The sequence below is a fragment of the Ochotona curzoniae genome, unplaced genomic scaffold, assembly GCF_017591425.1.
Source record: "Ochotona curzoniae isolate NIBS_2020 unplaced genomic scaffold, NIBS_Ocur_1.0 contig_1014, whole genome shotgun sequence".
Classification (NCBI taxonomy): Eukaryota; Metazoa; Chordata; class Mammalia; order Lagomorpha; family Ochotonidae; genus Ochotona; species Ochotona curzoniae.
This window is the reverse complement of record NW_024464920.1, coordinates 11,977,241-11,983,215: the sequence shown is the minus strand read 5'-3', so window position 1 is coordinate 11,983,215 and position 5,975 is coordinate 11,977,241. Positions and strand designations below refer to the sequence as shown.

Sequence of the window (5,975 nt, the reverse complement as noted above, 5' to 3'; positions counted from 1 at the left end):
TTTGTTGTCCCATTTATAGAGTAGAGTAGATTTAGTGTAATTCCTCAGCCCCACAATATTTTCACAATGGCAAATGAGCAATGGTTTCAGCTAAGACTCGCCAGCTGCATTAGCCCCTAACAAGAGAGTCAGCCTTTTCTGTGAAGCTTTGAAGCCAGGCCTTGCCTTCTTGCTTTCTGTGAAGGTTTCAGATTGTATTTTTTCCTAAAACAAGGCTGTTTCCTCTGCAATACAAATCTGTTATGTAGGCTAGACACCTTCCTCAGTTATCTTAGCTAGACCTGTTGGATAGGCTGGTGCTGCTTCTCTGTAGATCGACCCTTTTGCTTCACATTGCACTTTTAGGTTATGGACATGTCTTCTTGGTTCAAAGCTCAAGAACCAACCTCTGCTTGCTTTAAAATTGTTTTCTGCAGCTCAAATTGCCCAACCTGATTTGTCAAACATTTTCCTATTACTCTCACTGCATACCAGCTGCTCCCGACCCCACGGCTACTTTCTGCTTCTCCCTGACTTATCTTCCACTATCACAAGATCAGTTATATAACAGAGATATGCTTGAGAGAGACAGATATGGGACCCTACTGCCCAGCCTCATTTGCTGTCCTGGAGTATCAGGTTATACATAAAACATTACTTTGAGCAGGACACAGCTAGAAGAAATAAAATTTTAAATCTCCTTCCTAAGATTTCAGGTATAACATCACCTTGACTTAAAAATCTAACCAGAATTCAACTCCCTAGTTGCTAAGTGCTCTGAGTCTAAGCTCTAAATGCTGAAGGACATCTGCAACAAAGATTCATACACTGGGATCTATTTCTTAATTTATTATTTATTTTCTCCTGTCAATAGAGAATTTGTAAGCTCTGTGAAGCTGAAGAGACCAATCATTCCAACTGCAAATATCTTTATCCAGACCACCAATCCCCACCCCATCACCACCCATGACTCCCTGTTGATCACATATTCTGACATCACCACTTCCAGGATTTTACTGAGATTGGTGTGCAGCAGGGAGAGTAGTTTGATATTTTATTATGGGTCCTAAGTGGTATAGTTCAACCTACACAGTTATTTTGAAAAGTTCATAGGAAATAAAACTAAACAGGTTCAATTTGTTGAAAAGAACTTTGAAATCTATATGTAGTTCACTGATAACCTGATAATACACATTTTCCCTCTTTAAAAAAGACTTGTCTATTTTCTTTGGAAAGTTAGAATTACAGAAAGAAGGAGCAACAGAAAGAAAGATCTTCCATCCACTGGTTTATTCCCCAAATGGCCACAACAGCTTGAGCTTAGCCAGTCTGAAGCAAAGAGTCAGAAGTTTTCAAGACTCCCATGTGGGTGCAAGGTCCAAAGGCCTTGTGCCATCCCCTGTTGCTTTCCTAAGCCACAAGTAAGGAGCAGAACTGGAAGTGGAGCAGCTGGTACATATACTGGCACCCATATAGGATCCCAGCATTTGTAAGGTGAGGATTTAGCCATTGAGCCATTGTGCCAGGACCCCCACCATGAACTTTCTGAAGAACCCTCCTAGAGAACAGGAGTATATTTGGAAGCTAAACTGTTTATGGTCATACCATATCAGTTTATCAACTTGTCCCCTCTCCACTCAACTCTCTGCTCTAAGTCACCTCCTTCTGGAGATCCGCCCTATTTAATTTATTTTGAAGAAATTAATCATTTATTTATGTGAAAGAGATACAGAGGGAGACAAGGACAAAAAGAAATCTTCTACCTACTGGATCACTCCCCAAATGCCCACAATGGTGGGGGCAGAACCTAGCTAAAGCCAGGGACCTGAAATCTAATTTGGGTCGCCCACTTGCTTGACAGAAACTCAAGAACTTGAGCTTTCACTTGTTACCGCACAGGGTGAACATAAAAAAGTAGCTAAAAGCAGAAGCAGAGCCAAGGCTCAAACTCAGGTACTGATAAGGGATTTAGGTACCTCCCAAATCATGTTCTTTTTTAAAAGGTTATTTACGTATATATTATTTTTAATTTTTATTTTTACTGGAAATTCAGATATACGAGAGGAGGAGAGACAGAGAGGAAGATCTTCCATCTGTCGATTCACTCCCCAAGTGGCCTCAATAGCCAGAGCTGCACCGATCTGAAGCCAGGAGCCCAGATACCCTCAGGGTCCCCATGAGGGTGCAGGGTCCCCATGAGGGTGCAGGGTCCCAAGGCTCCCCAAAATCATCTTAATCATTGTGCCAATGCTGGTTGAGTACTCTAAAACAGGTGACTCTATCACTTTGTAGGCTACTCTTGATTTATTGCCCTGATAATACTTAATACTCTCTGAAAAAAAATTTTTTTTAATGAGCTGTTAATTTTATATCCTCATTAGAATATAAACAGGGATCACATTTCGGCCAGAGCCGCCATCTTCCAGTAATTGGCCAAGATGACGAACACAAAGGGAAAGAGGAGAGGCACCCGCTACATGTTCTCCAGGCCCTTTAGGAAGCATGGAGTTGCTCCTTTGGCCACATACATATGAATTTACAAGAAAGGTAACATCATAGACATAAAGGGAATGGGTACTGTTCAAAAAGGAATGCCCCATAAATGTTATCTTGATAAAACCGGAAGAGTCTACAATGCTACCCAGCATGCTGTTGGCATAGTTGTAAATAAGCAAGTCAAGGGCAAGACTCTTGCCAAGAGGATCAATGTGTGTAAGGAGTTATTCGAATATCCCACCCTGGACCTGGCGTCATTTCTTCTTCCTCACAGCTCAAGAAATTCGCACCAGTCCAGCCATCCACCAATCAGATGTAACCTGGCATTCCACCTGAGAATCCACCCCCAATCTTCCAGCCCCTTCCCCAACCCCGCCCACTCACCAATCATCCCTAGGCATTCACCTGCAGTTGCCAATCCCCTGGGGCCTGCCCTCAATCCCTCCAATCCCTGCCCCCCACACCTGGCTAAAAGGCCCCCAGACTAAAAGGCCCCCAGGTGCGGCTCTCTCTTCTTTGTTCTTTCTCTCTCTTCTTCTGGCCTCCCTTCCCCTCCTCCCCTTCCTCTTCCCCTTCTTCTCTCCACCACTTCCACCCTGTTCCTGCCCCGCTGGAATAAACCTCCTAAGGTATCTCATTGTGTCTGGTATTTTCAGCTCACGGTAAAGAACCAGGTTGCGGGAATTAGCTGCGTGTAATAATATCATAATATCCTGTGAACTAGAACTCTAACCCTTTTTAAGTAACTAACAATGTGCGCAATTGAGCACATCAAACACTCCAAGAGCCAGGATAGCTTCCTGAAACGGGTGAAGGAAAATGATCAGAAAAAGAAAGAAGCCAAAGAGAAAAGTCCTGGGTGCAGCTAAAGCACCAGCCTGCTCCACCCAGGGAAGCAACCAATGGGAAGGAACCAACGGGAAGGAACCTGAACTGTTGGAGCCCATTCCCTATGAATTCATGGCATAACAAATCAAAGAAACATAAAAGACCTCTAGACTCTAGGAAAAACAAAAAGTATAAACAGGGATCTCATTGAACCAATAACAGTAACTGATAGTCAATAATCAATCAATGTCTCTGAGTATATGAATATATTTTATTTCAATTGAGGAATACAAACTTCTCAACATAATAGAAAGAGAAGGAAGAAAGGGAAGAACTGTTAAAGATCTCTTTAGTTAATCTTTCTTTTTCCTACTGAAGTCCCACTGTGGATATCAAAAGGCACAATCGAATCAAAGGCAACAACCGAATCAAAGGAGAGACAAAAGAAGTTAATTCTTGGCTTTTATGCTTGCTGATAACTGAAGGGATTTTTCACGGATTATTCTGACAAATACAAGTTTTTGCCATAGGCACTGGCTTCAGAAACTTAACACTCTTTCATGCGGTTTTTTTTATTCATAAAGAAGTTGGCCTACAGAGGGTGCTAGCTCACTTCAGAAGCCAAAATAAGTGATGGCTTTCATTGAGTCTTAGAAAGCATTTCCAAGACAAAAAAGGGAGGAAATCAGCTTGAAAATCATTAATAAAGAATTGAAATGGCCACATTTTGCTTCCTAACCAAGGATTAAGGGGAAAAAAGCAAAAGAATCTGTAAAAAATGTTAGAGGCGTTTGAAGACCTGGCAGAAGCAAAAGTAGTGGCATCACTTTGCAAATGCAAAGAGAATCTAAGCTAAGAGAAGCATCCAGAAACCAATATGGAATGTATTGTGAAAGAGAAGCAGAGATTGGGAGAAGCTGGGTGTGCTGAATGTCAGAAAGTGAGGACTTAATGGTTGCTGTGAGATCTTTGCAGACTCTGGTAGTGCCCAAACATGGCCCTGCACGTTTGGGCTCATCAAGGCATAGTGTGTAGCCCAAAGATAGTTCACGGGGAGAGTACTGCTTGAGCATGTTGAAATAATCCAGTTTGACACAAATGGAGTGAAAACAAGGGTGTCTGGTAACAGGGAGAAGCCCATTGGACATCTGAAGGAGAGGTGGTAGAACTGTTGTGGAGAAGACAGCTAATTCAGTGTCACAAACTTGGAAGCAACTCTCCCCACCATCTACGTGGTCCCTTCTGTCCAACTCTGACACTAATCTATCATCACCTGCAATCTGAGAGGGCGTGGTACTGCATTGTTGTGTAATCACTCCCCTCGTAAGACCCCATAAAAGTTCATGATAGGGAGGGGCTCACTCTCTGGGTCAAGTGCTTCCATCACTCTGGCACTCTAACTCTTGGCCTCCCCAGTACCTGCTTGCTCACTGGCTTCCTAGAGACAGACTCAGAAAATAGATGGTGTCTGTATGCCTGTATTACCCTCTCTTCGTGCTTGGGTAGAACAGTGAAGACATCAATGTTAAGATGCTTAGTATTTTTAATTTGTGTACTTTAAAGAGTTTCAGGAGAAGTGAAGCCTAACATTAATGGGATGTGTGCAGAGAAGCCAGGGAAAGGTGAATGTCTGCAGCTTTGTGTGTTCAAGCTGTTTGTTGTATGTCTCTTTTAGGATAGCTTATAATGCTTGAGAAGCTAGAACATAGGTCTTCAGTTTAACGAATGGACTTCAGGGTAATGACCATTTGTTTCTCTCTGGGCTTTGATTCAGACTGGATTGCCATATTGTCATCTGCTAATTTCTAGTGGGCCCTGTTATCACCAAACTTGGTTAATAAAGACTCTTAATGCATCCTAGAATTGTCTGGTGTGATTTCAGTAGCACCCTGTATTAGAACCACATGAGGTCTAACCAGAACTCAGGAGATTCCTTCAAGGCAGAGATTCATGATTTTAGTACTCTGGCCAGCATCTGGTCATCAGATTCAAAATTTTCAAAGAAAAGTTGGACTAAGACCTCTAGAAGAGCTGTAATATGTCTTATCAGTATGTTTGGTACTTGCACTCGGGCCAGCTGTTTTTGCTTTTGCCAGTTCAAGGTTGCTTTAGCCCCTTCATTATAATGTTCAAAGGATAAACTTTAAACAAATATCAATAAAGAGCAAGGCATCAGTTTGAGAAAGCAGCCACCTCCCTTAATTTAAACACAAAGCAATCAAATCAGTTTTCTTGGCATAGTAGAGGAAAAACACCTACTTTACCAATGAACTGTCTTGGATTAAACGGTTCCTTTGGAAGATAAAATGACAGTCTAGGATCTGAATCTTAAAAAATAAAAGTTTATCTTTCAAACACATTTTAAAGATTCCAAAGTCAGCTATTCTCCCCCTCAGGATCTACTTCTTTGATGCTTACCTAATCTTCCTTTTTGTTATTTTTAACCATTAGCCATGCATTCGAAGCAGAAAATCGGTTTGAATGCTTTAAAGCCAGTGTAAGCCCATAACCTAAATACCAGCAAGTTAGGAAGGATAAGTAACAAGATTCAGGTCTTACTGGGAGTCACTTTCTTAATGCTATCAGGACTTTGTTAGAGCTTTAAAAAAAAAAGTGTGACACGGCATAATGGACACTTTCAAGCAAGGGACACTGCAAGGGCCTCTGAAACA

The 5,975-nt window shown here is 41.8% G+C and overlaps 1 pseudogene; it reads left to right on the top strand.

Annotated features, from left to right (window-relative positions):
* Positions 1-2,374: 2,374 nt before the first annotated feature.
* On the top strand, positions 2,375-3,478 carry LOC121162507 (annotated as a pseudogene).
* Positions 3,479-5,975: the final 2,497 nt, after the last annotated feature.